The sequence below is a fragment of the Hemicordylus capensis genome, chromosome 3 (assembly GCF_027244095.1).
Source record: "Hemicordylus capensis ecotype Gifberg chromosome 3, rHemCap1.1.pri, whole genome shotgun sequence".
NCBI classification, from domain to species: Eukaryota; Metazoa; Chordata; class Lepidosauria; order Squamata; family Cordylidae; genus Hemicordylus; species Hemicordylus capensis.
The window spans coordinates 49,625,747-49,643,723 of NC_069659.1; the positions used below are offsets into that span (position 1 = coordinate 49,625,747).

At 40.3% G+C, this 17,977-nt stretch overlaps 1 protein-coding gene across 17 annotated transcripts in view; it reads left to right on the forward strand.

Moving 5' to 3' along the window:
• Positions 1-17,977, forward strand: part of ZBTB20 (zinc finger and BTB domain containing 20) — an 852,388-nt gene that overhangs the window by 596,824 nt on the left and 237,587 nt on the right. For 16 of the 17 annotated variants that reach the window (XR_008319419.1, XM_053309295.1, XM_053309299.1 and 13 more), the window contains one exon: positions 7,796-7,856. The exons of the other annotated variant lie outside the window; for it this stretch is intronic. The gene's annotated coding sequence lies outside the window, so the exon portion shown is untranslated. The remainder of the gene's footprint in view (positions 1-7,795; positions 7,857-17,977) is intronic. 17 annotated transcript variants of the gene reach the window in all.

Sequence of the window (17,977 nt, forward strand, 5' to 3'; positions counted from 1 at the left end):
TTACTTTGCCCATATCTTTTGGTATAGACACTGGCCATGTTGTTACTGGAGAATACGATAACATGTTGCCTTATTTATTTATTTATTTATTTATTTGCAATATTTCTTTACCACCCAAAACTTGCGTCTCTGGGCGGTTTACAATTAAAATAATTTAAAACACTAAATCAATTAACAATCAAAATAATTTAAAAGATTAAAAACATTTAAAACCCAGTATTAAAATTATTTAAAACTATAAATCTAATTAAAAGCCTGGGTGAATAAATGTGTCTTCAGTGCCTTTATGGCTGTGGCATTGTTGTCTGCTAACAATGAACTTTTGTTTCATTCTGCAGTTGCACTTTATGAAAGGAGACACAAAAGCACGTATGGAAGATCATACCATTAATTGGGGCATGTTGAAATTCCTTGCCATCTGAATGTTCTGTGTAGGGATGTGCATGAACCTGTTCAGAGGTCCTTAAAAGGGCCTCCGAACCAATTCAAATGGCCGGCTGTTTGGCCGGTTTGAAGGTGGAAGGAGCACCTCTAAGGGTGGGGGAGGGTGCCCCTACCCCTTCCGCCACGTTTTCCCCATCAGTGCTCAATTTTAAAAGTGTCCATCGGGTGGCAGTGTACCTCCCTGCTGCCCCGTGTCCTTTTGGCCGGAGGTAACAGGAAGTACCTGGTACATGTGTGTATGCTGGGCGCATGCATGTGCACCAGGTACTTCCTGTTACTTCTGGTCAAAGAGGACACAGGGCAACAGGGAGGCACGCTGCTGCCCCGATGGACACTTTTAAAATGGAGAGTCGGTGGGGAAAACACAGCAGGAGGGGTAAGGGCACCAACCCCGCCCTTTAAGGTATGCCACTACCATGCCCGGCAGTTCCGTGCACATCCCTAGTTCTGTGTTGACTGCTTTATGTGTAGTAGTCATGAATATGCTTAGGTTATACAGGTTACTAGTCTAAAGAAGCAATGCAGATACTATGAATTTGATAATCAGTGCAAAGTGAAATTGAGTGTCAGTTCCGAGAAACTCCACTGTTGGCCTGAGGGGGCAATTTTTAAAAGTCTGGTGTTTTGATATGAGGAAGCCCATGTAATCAGGCAATCAAGAGGAAAAGAAATGTCAAAATCCAAACTCAGGAATATTCATTGATGTTACCATTTTGTGTAGGGATGTATGGGTAATACTGTACTGGTCCTGGATTGAGTTACTGTGATTATAGAACTAAGAATATTCCCAAGCCTGGTATGGGGCCATAGCTCAGTTGAAGAGCATCTGCTTTGCATGTAAAAGGCCCCAGATTCACTCCCTGGCGCCTCTGGGTAGGGCTGGGAAAGACTGGAAAAGCCATTGGCAACTTCCCGTGTTTCTGTGTAATAAAATCCAGGTTTATAGAGTTAAATAAATAAATAAAAATAGACTGGATGTGGAACCTTCATGTTTACCAGATGCAGGATACGTCTGATTTTCAGGTGCTGAGGGCAAAAAAGAGGGGGGAGACATTATCTTTATGTCCTGCTTTGGACCACCAGAAACACCTAGTTGGTCAGTGTTGGAAGCTGAATGATTTACTGATTGCTTCTTGGTTTGATCCAGCAAGGCAAATCTTAAGTTGTTACAACAGATCAACCACATTTTCTCCAGGGTGCTACATAATTCTGGGTCAAGCAGCAGCAGCTCCTTTCTTCTGATGTGATGCATTTCCAGCATGAACTACCCGCAGTCATTCCTGCCTTACTAACATTTAGATTATACTGCAGTAATGTGCTATGCTTACTGGTCTTTTTGAAACTGGTTCAAAATGTGATTGTCAGGATATTAACCATGTCAGGCCATTTAAGATTGCATAATGCCATTTCTTCAGCAACTATATTGGTTCCCAGTTTGTTTCCAGCCCATTCAAAAGTGCTAGTGATTATGTGTAAAGCCTTAAATGTTCTGGGGCCCAGGATACTTAAAGGATACTGATTTAGGAGTGGATGGCTACTGAAGTCAAGGCCTTCTCAGTGATGGCACCAACATTATGGAACTCCCTCCATGCAGAAGATCACCTCGCAAAGGGGGCACCAGGGGCCAAGAGGAGTGAGCCAAATAGTTTGCCCCCCCAGCTGCCCCCAATTTTCTTTTTAGAAATCTAGCTTGTGAGACATTGCTTGCCCATCCAGAAATGCATTTTGCTCCTTCTTTGCCTCCCCCACCCCCCCAGTTTTTCCCCTAATGCGGCTACTGTCACTTTGCCATTCCCCTGGTAGTTTTTAGGTGCCTAGCAAAGGCAATATTACTTGAGAGGACTTTTGGACCTCTCTGGTTGTTTAATGCTGTAGTATTGATTTGATGGAATTATCCTGGTTCTCTCTAGGTTTTCCACAGGAAGTAAAACCTAGAGAGAGAAAAATCCACAGGATTTTTGTTGCTAAGGTTTTGCTCTTTCATGTTGTTGGGCTTTTTATTATGGGTTTTATTATGGGCTTTTAATTGGCATCAAGCCACTGTTTGTATTAATTAAATAAAAAGGTGAGGATTCAGTGTTACAAATAAATGAAAGACTTGGCATCAAATTACAAACAAATCATAAAGTTCTTGTGGGGTGGGTTTAGTTCCAAGGTATCTTAGAGCCTCTCGGTTGTGCTCCATTATATTCTCTAAGGTCAACAGAGTTTGCTATATGAAAGGTACTATATTTGTGTCAGGTGACAATCCTCTCTTTCCTTGGAAACCTATCAAGGCTCAGCATTTTTCAGAAACATTGTCAAGTTTGGCCTGTTTGGGTTATGTTTGGAGCTCCGATTTAAGCGGGGTAGGGACTTTTCATCACGTTAAAATATCACTAGATTTGATTTTGTTTCATTGAATTGTTATGCTTTTTCTTTGTTACCTGCACTGAGCCATCAGAATGATAGACTATAAATCTAAAGAAATAAGCAAACTGTAGAGCAAAAGAAAACTGATGTTTCATTTGCATTATGAAGGGAACTTGCTAAGGTTAAAAAAGTACATTATGAGCAGGGCTTTGTAAAATCTGTAGGGGAGAAACCAGATAACAGAAGAACAAAAAACCCAAAACTATTCTTGGTAGGTTTTTTTTACTTTGAAATTGTTCAGTCATATCCCGTATAGACCATAAGTGTTCAAAAGCCATTGTCATGCAACAGCTGTTGTGTGGCCTCTGTGAAATTATTTAGAGAACCTGTACTTGGTGAGCAGGTGTCCACAATGCACAAAACCATCTGTACTAATTTTGCCCTTTGCCCCAGCGTCCTCTCGCTTGGCCAGCTTAAGCAGCACAGAAAGCTACATAGACCATCTTCTCTTGGAGATGGAAAATTTCCATCCATGGAAGTGAAATAGCTGGAGTTGATTTTCAAGGGTAGGTTAGGAAGAAGATATGTCCTACCATTCCACTGATAAACTTGAGCCATCAGTTTTCAGGACTGTAGAAGTCTCACTAGCAAGGAAATTATTTTTAAAAAGAAAGCTCCACAAAGAACATTGTTTGTGCCTGACAGCTCGTATATACCGTTTGGGATATACATCCATGGGTTTTAACTTTAGGAAGATTTAAGGAAGATTTAATGAATTAAAAATCTAGCTTTCCTGTTTGTTTGTTTGTTTGTTTGTTTGTTTAAACAGGAAAGCTATATTTTTAATTCATTAAATCTTCCTGCACTGTTTATGAAAGATAAAAAAGAGTCTAGGTTTTTGTGTGAGAAGAGGATTGATTGGTGTCATGTACATATTCGTTCACTTCTGTTTATGCAAGATAATAAGAGTATTAACATGGAGGTGGAATAATGGTGTTTATAATTCCATCACCACTGTTTATATAAGATAAAAACAGTGCTTTTTAAAAATAAAATGGTGAGAGAACATTTACTGTTATGTACATACATTCATTTCTTCCTACTTCTGTTTATAAAGAATGAGGATGAAAAAGTTTAACAAGTTGAAGTGAAGTCAATGCTGTTTATAACATGGTCCTTGCTGTTTACCTAAGATAAATTAATTTAGAGTTCGTAATTTTTGCTCTTCAGAGAGGGGAATTGGGGTGACAGCTATTGGGGCCATGTTGTGTACTTTTAGCAGCCTCAGAATTCTTTCCCTTATTAGGGAATATGCAAGATGTATGCTAAATCATGCCAGTCTGAATATGATATGGTTTCTTAAAGCTGGGGAGACATGGAAGTGGCTTGCAAGGCAGTAGAACATACATTGCCTGAGGGTTTCTGAAAAGGCAACAACAGACAACAAAGAGAAGATGGTGAAGATGTCTAAAAAATGACCTCATGAAAATAAACTCCCTTGTATTCATGAACTTTATTCTGTAATTGTTTTGGCCCCCCCCCCCCATGATCCTGTTCAATACCAGAAAAATTAACACATTCAATTAGACTCATAACTGGACTGTCAAACCTAATGATTATTATGAGACTTGATGCAATTTCATTAAATTTACTAATCAGAATAATTTTTGTCGACTGCCACCCAGTCAGTAGGTTTCTGTTTGGAAGGACTTGGGACATTGACATGTCAATGCTGAACAATGCCACTAGACATCAACTATGGGGGAAAATAAACAGATATTCACGCTATTTGCAGCCTCATCCTGACTACCATGCTGTTGAGTTTACTGCTTGCATATTTTCAGTTATATAATATGCACTCAGTTCCGTAAAGATTGAATCTTCGATATATTTAATTCTTGTAGACATGCCGCTGTGGATGCGTGGGGATGCATAGCGCAACTCTTGTGAGAGTGGCAGCACCACTCACGAGAGTTCCTGACTTTGGGCAGGCGGTGAGGAGGTGGCCAGAGGCAGCCAGCGGGAGGAGGTGGTGGCAGGCCGGCTGGAAGAAAATGAAATGGAGCTGAAGAGGGGGAAGAGGTGTGAGGAGGTGGCCGGCCAGTGAAGCTACGCCAGCCAACTGGAGGAGGAGAAGGCCGGCTAGCAGCTGACATGCATCCGGGCCAAACTAGGGGCGCAGATGTTCTGCGACTGGGCCAACTAGTTGTTTATTAATACACTAATACAATTACAAATAAAGAGGAACAAACAACAAAAGGCCTGCTCTGGTTTCCAAGTCTCAACATCATTTTGAGACTTGGGCATCAGGGCGCTTCTCTTTATTGTGCTAAGCTGAGTTCCTTGCATTTTCTGAGGGAGAGAGAGAGAGAGTACTTGTCTTGTTTTCTAGACATGTGTATTCCCAAATGTTCTTTTCTAGAGTGAAAATGATGGGGTAGCTCAAGTGGGGCAGTAGTTCAGTGCTAGAGCATCTGCTTTGCTTGCAGACGATCCCAGGTTCAATCCGTGGCACCCCCAGTAGGGCTGGGGAAAACTTCTGTCTGAAAGATTGGAGAGCCATTGCCAGTCAATCAATCAGTCCTTATTACGGTCATAGACCAACATAAATTCTAAGGGTGATTACATGTTAAAAGTGAGAGTAGATAAAAAGTGATTACATATAAAATGGTACATATTAATACTAAAAGGACTAAAAATACTAAAAGTAGTAGATAAAGCATGAAAAAGCATGAAAAGTAATGAGTCATAAAAATGCATAAAAGGCATAAAAGGTGGGGGGACATAAAAATGGATGTAAAAAAGGTTAAAAGACATGATAAGATAGAAATACATAAAAGCCTGACTAATAAAACTGGATAACAGCCAGACTAAAGGCTATAAGGAGCAGTAAAAAAGGGAGGAGTGTAAGTCTTTCTATTGAATCAGTACTGATTGAGCAATTGTAGAGCCCGCCCCGGCTGTTAGGACTCACTGCCTACCATCTGCCAATGAATGCTGATCACAGTCGCACGGTACCTGGTGAAGCTGTATGTGATGGCAGTCAGAGAGCAGCAAGGAGCTGTAGAATTGGTTCAGATGACCTGGATACTTGCGCATAGTCACTCTGCAAATGGAGTCCTTCTATAACGGCCTTCTAGCACTGCTGAAGGGAGGCCATGACAGTGAGCCAAAGTGAACGCCCTTCTGTATTTTGGAACTTCCAGTTGGGGCCATTGCCAGTCAGTGCTGATAATACTGAGCTAGATGGACCAATGGTCTGACTTGACATAAGACTGCTTCCTATGACAAAGAAATATTTGTGGCACCCTGATCTTAAATATCTTGTCTGACATCCAGACTAGCACTACACAAGTGTAGCACTCCAGAGTTCCAGACTACTGCTGCACAATTGTATGAGCAGGGGAAGGGGCAATTTTCAACAATTTTCCTTTCCCTCTGAAGCCCATTGCATGTCACCAAAATATGTCTCTGAGGGCCGTGTGACTCTTAGGGGCAATTTTGATGTTGCACAGTGGGCTTCAGAGGGAAGGGGTGGTTGTTCCCTGCTCTTATGGAGTAGTAGAAAGGAACTCAGCAGTGCTGCTCCCTCACAGTGCTAGTCTGGATGTCAGTCATAATGTAGAAATTAGTCCAATTTAATTGAAATTATTTCAATGTAAGTATGGTTGGTTAGGATCGTGGCCTGCAAGAGATAAAATGTCCCTCTAGTGTTATCTCTTGCAGGCCATCTTTTAAAAGAGAAATTATTCAGATTTTTTAGATAAGCGTTTCAGAAGGGTGTGTGCACATCAGGTGATTCTATGGCTGCTCTTTGCAGGGCTGTAACTGTCATGGTCTGAGGGCACATGTTACAGTCACTTAGTTGAAAATAAGCAGGTCTAGCTCTGGTCAGTGCCTCAATGCGTGACCACTTGAGAACCTCATGCAAACCACCTTTCAGAACTGCGTCTGTGAAGGACCCAAGTTGCCATCCTCTCCATCTCTTAATCAATTCAAGAATATGGATGGACTTGAACTGATAGTATGGTACTGACTTCTTGCACTGATCATTTAAACAGTCTTCCTTTGTATTTATTCTGATGGCTTTGTCTACTGCTGAAGCTAAACTAAGAGATCTGTAGTCCTCTGGGGCATTGTTATTTTCTTATTTGATTCTAAATATATAATTAACTTACTTCTGTGTTAGTACTTCTCCCTATCTCAGTGGATTGACTGAGTTTGAATATTTTCTATGTGGCTTATTATTTATTTATCATCAAAAGGTGTGAAAACGCTGTTGCACTGCTCAAATGTCAGACATGAATAATAGTTTGGGGAAGGAATAATCAAAACCTGGGGGGGGGAGGGGGAGACCATGATGAGTTACAGGTGTTTTAGTGACCTTTAGTGAGGAGCCTAGCACTGGAAATGAAAGAGGCATTATGGTATGAATGATCAGACCAAAAATGTATAGTGCATGAAGGAAGCAGAGCATTCTTTGTAACTCATTTGCTTGTGCCAAGGCTTTCATGTGAGGTCTAAATTTGAAGAAAGTAATAAGAGTAGGATCTGTTTAAGAGGTAGCTTTATTGGATCTTATTTTCCATCCTGAGCAGATGTATCCTTCAATAAGATTGTAGTTAGCTGCTGAAAACAGCCCAACCCCTTTCTTATCATGTACCAGAGATGACAGACTGCAGAAACCCAATGGCATTTTATAAAGCATCTAACAAGAACGGGGACTTGCCAGGTTCCATTTATCTGGCCAAGAATATATTTCTATGATTTATCCCAAGAAAGATTTTCAGCAGAGCCTTACACTTAGTGTCTAAATTAATGATACTACTTTTTCCCCCTTAGCCATGACAAAAGCCACTCTGCACTTTTATACATTATGCTAAAGTTTTTGTCGTGAACATATTCTGTAAAAGCTTTTTATGCTTCATCATTCTGACAAGCCAATTCCACTAAATCTTCCATGATCATAATGTTCTCTTTTTAACTTTTCCAATTGCAGAAAACAGTGAATGCTGTGGAGTTATACAACACCAAACAGTAACAGGATCATTTGTTATAAGGTAAGTCATCTGTGTATAATCTGTGTATCTGCATCTATAATATAAAATGTAAAATCAAGTGCATTTCCAGTGATCAGTCATAAACTCAGCTTTTTAAATTATGGGGTATCCATGATTATTCAATGAACCCTGACTCCTCAATATAGCAGGCATACCTTGGAAATGGCATACTGTGGAACAGTTAACCTCAGTAGCTTTGGATCTGTCAAAATGTTTGTCTTGTTGAATTTATCTCTGATATTGGGTTGTGGACTCAAAGCGCTTGTGTTTTATGTTACTTTTCATAAGTCAGGTTTGGTTTTCCTGCTGCTTTCTTGGCTCTTGTAATTTGGAAGGCAGAAACTGTCCTCTTGCCATTCTCCCCCGCCCCCGCCCTTTTTTAAGATCATCAGTCTTAACTATGGTTTTAGTAGCAAAGGGTTCCAGGGTGTTTACTCCTTGGATATTTCCAGATGGAAATGTCAGCTGACAGAGAATCACAACTTGGGCTTTCAAATAGTTAAACCTCCCCCGCTTGCATCAGCTTGGCTTCAGAAATGAGCTGAGTGATTTACCTCAACTCATTTCTGAGCCAATCTCATTTCATTGGTTTGCAGAAAGGAGAGAGAAAGAGAGAGAACAATTGGAGAGCAAAAAACAACACCAAACCCCCTCCACTGAAGAGTTGTGTTCCTCTGCCATGACGAGGAGAGGGGGAGGAGGGCTTGAACAAAAAGAGTGGGGAATTTCTCAGCTTGAATACTCCTTCAAGACAGTCACAACCCCTTCTGCTTCCAAGGCGGAAGGTGAAAGAAAACTTTCACTGTGTCAAACATGGGCTCAAGTAACACATGAACACAAGAGATATATCGCAACATTTTGTAACAGGTCCATATTTGTTTTTCTAACATTCCTTCAAACCTCTGTTACGTCCCCTTGACAGTGAGGCAGTACTTAAAATGATACTCAGTAGTCATGGATAATGTCTATTTAATGTAGGGGATTCTGTCCGGATTCAACATCTTGGTAATGCCAGCTTTAATTTGTGTCTGGCATTTTGTAAAATCCACACTGTATATTTTATATTCTTTTTTTGATATTGACGATATTTATTGATTTTCACACTGGAAAAAGTAACCCAAACCTTAGTGCTTGAGGTATGTCTACCGTAACGTCTGTCTGTTACTGTGTTTTCAGTTTGTTTAGCTTGTACCTTGTTGCCTGACATCCTGACTAAGGAAGCACCAGCACATCTCACAAATCACTGGTGCTGCTGTGCTTGCAGACCTATGCAACTCTGCTGTTTGCACAGATCAGGGCAATGTCCACCAATCTCCCCTGTCCCCAGAAGTGCTCCCTGTGACCTGGAAGGAGGACCCTGAAGATTGTATGGCCTTCAGAAACCTAATTCTGGGTTGCAAGGATCACTTCCAGAGCCAGGGAAAATAAGTAAAAATTCCACCACCACTCTACATGTTACCTTAATGCGGAATACAGCACTACTTGTGAAGCACTTCTGAAAAGTGCTTGTGCTTCCTTAGTCAGGATGTCAGCCAATGTCTTAGAGTGCCCCTTATTGTCTCTCTACTGCTTTTCAAAAAACTGAATTTCTCGTATATGTGGACTTCCTTGACTGCATTTCCATGTCACAACAATCCTTTGGGATTTAAGTAGCATGCTGCTGCACCTCCTCTAAAGAAAATTGATGTGAAAGGAGGCATAGCAGTATGCCATTTGAATTCTCAGTGTGCTGCTCTGTCTCAAATAAATTGAGAAGAGGTTTGACTGCATGCCTTAAAGGATGTGTTACATTCTCTACCATTTCTACAAACATTGTAAAGTATTATATAGGAAATTATTACCTCCTGAATGGGGGAGGCTTACTTCCCCATGAAGAATCTCAGAATTTGACAATCAGAAGCTGCATCAACTTTTCATGGTATGTCTTGGGACATTTTGTAGAAAACCCAGATTGTCTGTGCTTTTAGACAGCTGAATAAGTAGAGCTGGACTCACAGGAATGTATTATTCTGCTTCTAAAGGTAGCCAGTTTCCAGGTATACCAATGAAAAGTATTATATAGTCCCATCTTAGTTTTTCTGAAACAGCTGTACTGATAATTGTTTTCTTATGCTATAAAGCATAAGAATATAAAGCATACAATTTATGCTATAAATTGTTTTCTTATGCTATAAAGAGTAGGGGTGTGCACGGAACTGCCAAACTGTGGTCCATCACTGGGGTGGGGGTTTGCTTTAAGAGCGGGGGGAGGGTTTACTTACCCCTCCCGCTGCTTTCCCGCTCTGGCGCCCGTAATTTTAGTAGTTTCCTTCCCCACTTTCGCTATGAAAAGCTCCCAGGAGTCCTCTGTGTGCACACAATGTGCGCGCACTTCACGTCTCTGTGACGTGTGCACAAGCGCAGAGGACTCCTGGGAGCTTTTCATAGTGAAAGCGGAGAAGGGGCAGCAGGGAGGTATCCTGCCACCCCAATTACTACTAAAATTACGGGCGCCAGAGCGGGAAAGCGACGGTAGGGGTAAGTAAACCCTCCCCCCGCTCTTAAAGCAACCCCCCGAACCGAACCACCCAGGTCCGGATCGGTCCGGGCACATCCCTACAAAAGAGATGAATATCCTATGTAGTAACAGTGCCATATAGGTACGTTATTTCCAATTCTTAATTAAAAAAAACAAACACTGTTAAAGCTTTGAATGGTCTCATGATTCACTGAGGCTGTCCACACATGCAGCCTAACCCAGGCTAGGGAAGACCAGCCTGCGTTAGGCTGTGCATGAGAACCACCAGGATTGGGGCCAATCTGCCGCCTAGCATGGTTTTTTAGCTTTGTTTTTAGTTGAGGTTAAGGGAGCAAGCTCTCTCTTAACCTGGGCTTCCTGCTCGTGTGCAAGCTCAGGCTGCTTCCATCCTGGCCACACACAGAGATGGGTGCCTAGAGCGCTCGTCTCTTGGGGCAATCCCCCAATGCACTACGCATGTCATGCGGTGCATTGTGGGATATCCTGATGCGTCCTGGTCTCCAGAGCTGCGTGCTGCATCACACAGCACTGCTCATCCGGGAGTGCTATCCACGCTCCCAGAAACATGTGATCGCTCGTCTAGGGGGAAGGTGAGTTTAACCAGCCTTCCCCCATCCCATCTACTGCCCTGCCCTCCCAGTTGTATGAATGAGCTCATTGTGATCTTACTGTGTGATGTATTGTTTGCTTGTGCTGTTTTTATACCACCCTTGTTTCCCTGCCATGACTCCTGCAAAACCAATTAACAAGGAATTTTTTTTAAATGCCGAGGTCATGTACACAATCAAAACACAGTTTCACAAAATTTCCACACAATTTATGGTTGTGTGGAAGCTTTCCCTCCTACCTTGCTTCCACATAATCACTTATACCCAGGTTTTCTTCCTACCTTGCTTTCACACAACTGAAAATTAGGAGGATGCACAGCTCCCAAACCTGGGTAGAACAGTTTTTGATTGTGTGAATAACCTCATTATTTATTTGCATTTGCAGATAAATGTTGTGAATAAAGCAACAGGTTTGTGAAGTTAATCCCCATTACACAGAATTAGGAAAAATGTAGAATAACCAGTTCTGTTCTTACAGGCCTATGCTTTCTAACAGGTGACCATAAACAATTAAGTTGAGTCTCCATGTCTTTAAATGGCAAATGGTGTAAATTAACATATCAAATAATCATTTGGAACAAACTAACTTTGCAAATCAAACACCTGCTTTGGTGGATAATGATCCCAAGCCTGCACTGTCACTGTTTGCTACGTGGAAATAACCACAAATAACAGAAGAGTTTTGCACATCCCCACATGTGGTCATTTTCATCACCTGACATAGATAATTTTGCTTGAATATGAGAGGTTTGCATTGTGTCACAATGTAATTTACTGTCAAGGTAGAGTGAGGATAAGGTGAAAAGTGAGTGAAGTCAGAGGCATAGCCATCATTGTGCAAATGGGTTCAAAGAACCCGGGCCGCCAATAGTTGGGGCCGAACGAACCCCCCCCCATGCCTGGGCTACTAAGAGCCCCGAGCAAGGGCTTGCCCATCCTTTTCAGGCAGTGTTTGCTGCCTGAAAGCATCTATTCCCCTTTCTCTCCCTCCAGAGAGGGAGAGAAGGGGAGAAAAGATGCTTTCAGGCAGCAAGCACAGCCTGAAATGACAGGTAAAGGCTCGCTCGGGGTCTTTGGAGCTCGAGGCTACGCCCCCTTGCACGTGATGTCATGCACAAAGGAGGCATGGCCTCAAGCTCCAAAGAGCCCGAGCGAGCCCTTCCTCTCTGGAGCTATTTCTCTCTGGAAGGAGAAAAAGGGGAATAGATGCTTTCAGGCAGCAAATAGTGAAGTTAATCTACAGCATTTACTTTTCATAGATTTAATGGCTTATTGATTTGCGGAACCAAAGACCTAGTTGGCCCACCTCTTCAGCTTCTGCTCAGTTTATTTGAATTATTTAAAACAGCAAAAGCACTGACTGTGCACACAAACCATTATCTTGGTTGAGTTGTATTAATGCTGACTTTCTCTACTGAGATACTACAGAATATATCCTTCCAGCTTCTAATCACTGCAGTAACTAACCTCAAGGAAGGTTCAGACAAGATCCTATAATAAGTCGATTCTGAAGAAACTGGAATAAACTAAATCTCCTTGATTTATGTTCTTGTGAAAATAATGGGTTGCAAAATAACATTGTGCTTTACAAAATCTTTACAAGCTATGTTGATATTTTCCCCTAACAACTGTTGGACAGAATTACATAAAATCCTTTAATAGACAGATTCTACCTACAACTTTGCATATTCCTAGAAATGGTGGCCAAGTTGTTGTATTGAGAAACTAACAGTGACTAGCCAAAATCCTCTAGTGGCTATAAATGGTTGTATTTCTTACTGGAGCTACACAAATAATTTTAAATTCAAATTCAGTTCATATGAAAACAGTTTTCAATCCTTCACCATAATGCACATGGTAGGATAAAGTGAGTGGTATGTTTGTAACTGTGGGAACTCCTGCCTTCCGGTTGCAAAAATAATCTCTCCACAGTTACAATGTTTGTCTTTGTTGACAAATGCTGTAACCGTGGACAACAGGCGAGTAGGGCTTCTGAGTATATCAGTGTAGGGGCCGAGGCTACAGGGTGCACCCTTGGATGCTGTACACAAGTACAGCTTCCCTGCTTTAAAAAGAAAAAAAATGAAGAGGGTTTGGTTGTGTTTATGTTCCTGTACTAGAGTTAATTCCAAATGTGATGAATTACTAGTGGTAAATATGATGCATATAGTGCTATATATGAACACTTTTTATTATAGATACCCTATCTCATGAGAGAGCAATCCTGATCAGTTATAATGCATATTATAAACAAATCTGCAAGGCCAAATTAGTGGTACTGCTGGACAGGACCAGCAGGAAAGGCCCAGAACTGAAGAACATTTCTCACTAATGTTTCTCTGCTAAAAAATTTCCAGTGTATCATCAAAGTAATATAGCCCATCCTGACAGATTCCCTCTCATAGACCTTGGGTAGTAGACCTATCTTTGCTTATAATTCAGGGCTGCTCAACTTTGACCGTCCTGCAGATGTTGGCCTACAATAATCCCTGGCTATGGCCACTGTGACTGGGGATTATGGGAGTTGTAGTTCAAAAACAGCTGTGGGACCTAAGTTGAGCAGACATTCTATAAATAGTGTCCTCTCTTCAGCAATGACAGACTACCTAATGGAGATAGAAATTCAGGAACAATCTGTTGGAGACGATTGTTGGAGACGATTGATTCCAGTGCATCGACCTTTTGCACCAACTATCCTAATGACCACTAGGGACATTGGGAGTAGAGGTAGTTAAGGAGGGTCTCCTTACCTGTCCGAAATGTCTCTCTCTCTCTTCCTATTCATTATGTAGCCGATAGATAGGACTAGGTCTTTCCTATCTTAAATGTACTTCACCAATAAACCTATTGAGTTTAGATTGTACAACAATTTCCATGCATATTCTTTAAATAACTGGAACAACTAAACTCTGCACTCTACTCTGTAACTTGAGTGGGTAGCTTCTTTTGGTGCTTTGCTTAATAATCACAAACTGCAAAACAAGCTACCTGAGATAACTCTATCATGGGGCCAAGAAACATGTCCATGAGAGTGTTTATTTCTGATTTAAGTTAGAATAAACTAAGATTAATCATGATCTCTGAACCAACCAACTTAGATTTATTCTAACATCAAAGGAATGTTGCGTGGAGCTAGACTTTGACTGAGGTTCTATGTGACATCTGAACCAACCCATAGTGACACATAGCAGCCACCCAAATCCTAGTACACTGTTCTTAACTCTGCTATGTTAGCTAAATCCTGTCTGCAGTCTTTCCAAATTAAGGCAGATAAGAGCAACACTGTATTAAACAGGTTTTGGTTAATACAAACCAAGTTAACAGCCAAGTTTTGTTGGGTCTTTCCTGTGGCAAATATTATGCATTATGGAATATTTATATCAAATGTTTTACTGGAAATGTTAGACAAGTTGGAAATACACTTTTCTTACTAAATGATGCAAAGTTAGGTCTCTATGTTGTGACCATGTAAACCTATCCCTTTTTCTTCAGTACAGTTACTTGGGGGTAAATGAAAAAGGGTTCTTATCAGAAAATTATCACAGAACACTGAATTTACTGATTCACCCACAGATAATCTTTACGATCCCAAAGGAGGGTATAATTACCAATAAGAACCAATCAACTAATGACTTAATTCATCTTCTAGGGTCATTTCCTCACATTAGTAACCTATTTATATGAATTACTGGACCTTTAAAGTAATTACCTCATTATTAATAATAAATAACAAGCAAAATTTCAATAATTGCTTTTATTAACTGTCAGCAAATGTGCTCATTAGTACAATGTGTGCCAACTTCTCAATATTTAGTGCTTCTATTATTCATGTATTCAGTTTTCTTTAAAACTTCAATTCTAAATTTCATTAACTTCAACACATGTTCAGAGTTAAAGCATGTTTCTGGAGTGATGTCCTGAAATAGAGCCTTAAGATGCTTGAGCCATCTGGAATGGATTTACTTGCTAAACTGCTTCCTGAACTGTAATGGTTTCTTTGGTGAAACTTGATGCAAGGAAGAACAGTAAATTGGTTATAGGACTAATTGGTTTGGATTAATGGGTCCATAGGTCCCTTTATTTTATTTATATTTTATTACATGTATCCCACTCTTCCTCCAGTGAGCTCATGGCAGTCACATGATGTCCCCCTACCAATTCATTCTCACAGCAACTCTGTAAGGTAGGTTAGATAGACAAATAGGAACTGTCCCAAGGCCACTCACTTTGCTCCATGGCTGAGTAGGAATCTGAACCCAGATCTTTCCACTCAGGTCCAGTCTAAAGGTAAAGGTAAAGTGTGCCGTTGAGTCGGTGTTGACTCCTGGGAACCACAGAGCCCTGTGGTTGTCTTTGGTAGAATACATGAGGGGTTTGCCATTGCCTCCTCCCGTGCAGTATGAGATGATGCCTTTCAGCATCTTCCTATATTGCTGCTGCCCAATATAGGTGTCTCCCATAGTCTGGGAAACATACCAGCAGGGATTCAAACTGGAAACCTCTGGCTTGATAATCAAGTCATTTCCCTGCTGCCCCGCTGGTGGCTACCAGGTCCAGTTTGCTCCACTCTAAACACCCTAATCGCTTCACCACACTTGCTCTCTCTTACAAAGTATGGCTGTCTTTTTTCAGTGTTTCCAAGGTAATCCCATGTTGTGAAACTTGTTTATTTGAGCAGAATTTTGCTGTATAGGGTGCCAAATTTTATTAGTTTTATAGGGATTTTAGGGGATTGTTTGTATGAATAGTTATCTTTTTAAAATATAACTATTGTAACCCTTTTTAAAAGTGTAATTTGTACCAATTGATCTAGCAGCAGCAAAAGAAGGATATTGTAAGTTTTAATAAATAAAATGTTGTATCTTTCTACCAAATGTTTTTACAGAGGGATTTTTTGGGAGGTGAGATTGCAGCTAGTGCCATTACAAATGATAATTAATAATGCATCTTGTCACTGCTAAGTCAAAACACCTGTGCCAGCTGCAGGTAGCTTACATGGGTAAAGATAAACTTAACTCTTTGTGGTACATTCTTCAAACTTTTCTCATCACACAGTTATTTCAACTCCTTGCCTATAGAAGTAATGAATATACTCTCATACAGGAGTATTCTCCAGCTCTTTGAAGATTCTTTTCTCAAAGGTGCTTTGCATAGAGACTTGCTCTTGATTGAGGATTCTTTTTAGACAGCTGGAAATTCCTGATGGATGTTAATTGGAGTTCAGTTTGAAGATACAAAACTGCTTTTATTGCATCTGTCTTTCATTTATTTCTGTGAAAACCATAATTAGACTTTTTTGTGGGTGGAGATATCCAAGGAATGTTTCAGTTCGGTGCCTTCATCCATTTAAAAGATGGACTCTCTCTTCCTTTACTTTTCTTAAAGCTACTTTAGCTAATCTTTACTAACAGTGAGATTTTTATTTCCCCCAAATTTCTCCCAATATATAGTGTTGTGTACACAATAATACACTATATCCTCATCAAATGTATTTGAATTGTTGATAAGTATTGTGCATTTATTAAGAATATTAATATGCATCCATGTATGCATGCGCATGCGTGTGTGCGCGCACGCACACGCACACACAGAGCTGAAGATCACTTTTGCTGTCTGCAAACAGAAATTACCGGTGGAGTTTTGCTGTGAGGAGCAGGGCATGGCTTTTTTCAGTCCCTCAATTGATGGGAGCAATTGCAATAAGAGCCCTTGAATAAAGACTTTGCCAAAATACATTAGGCCATAAATAAAATCTACTTGGAGGTATTTGGGGACTGCCCTCTCTTTTTGGCTTACAATTTCCAGGAGCAAACTTTTTCACTGACCCAGGAAACAAATTAGATCATAAATTCAAGGGCACTGGACAGTCATTCCTTGTTTGAAAACTAGGACATTGAGGTATGCATTACTCACACTGCAGAAATAATATTTCTGTTTGTAATAATAAGGGTTCAGATTATCTGTAATAAAGATAAGAGAAACAATAGGGTACAGAAAGGTTGACTTGTATATCCTTTTCCTAACTGATCCTACTTAAATGGAAATTAATATAATATAAAAACTTCATTAAGTTCTACAAGAGAATGATTGGTCTCTTAGAAAATGTCCAGATTGTTTAAAAGGTTAAATCATTCCTGCTCACATACTTCATTAGCCTATTTAGTACAGATTATTATTAATACACAGGGGAAATGTAATAGCACAGTGACATGTTAACAGCAGTCAACAACAGAACACCAGATTTTTACTCTGCGGTTGCATGGGAAATCCCTTAATTGCTATGTGGAACAAAAAGTATTTCTGACTAGCTTTTGTGTTATATAGGTTTTCCATATGTGTTCTCGCATCAAAGGTCCAATGCGTACTGACAAAGTATGAAGTTCTGGTTAAAATTGGAAACACTTTCTTTTTCATTCCTGAAACCAACTCCAAATCCTAAAACTAATGTCCTGTGTGTATTGGTTGTGATGCCCTTTATCACACATTTAGGTAAGTCACTGAGTTAAGATGTAATGGGTTGAGCTGACTATGCAATTTATTGTTGTTGAACAGGGCTGCACAACTAGGGCCCTTCTATAGATGTTGGCCTACAACTCCCATAATTCCTGGCTATTGACCACTGTGGCGAGAGATTATGGCAGTTTTAAAAAAGTTTTTTAAAAACGATTTCACACATTTCTGTGCTCTTTGATGATTCTGGTTGAAAGGAACATTTAGGGGAAAGCACAAATAATCAAATACAGTGTAACCTTTAGAATTATAAACCTATGTAAATAAATCCTTGCTTCCTAAATTGTATGTTAGGTTATAATTCATTCATGGGAGTAATGGAAAATATGACTTTTATGAAGATTTATGGATAGCAAGAGAGCTCAGATTAAATGTTAGCCCACATGGCCAATTCAGAATCATACATTATTATTGTTCATTAGTCCATGAAGGTAACAATTGCATCCACTAAAATCCTCAATTTAATTTTTTTGTAATTGTTACTG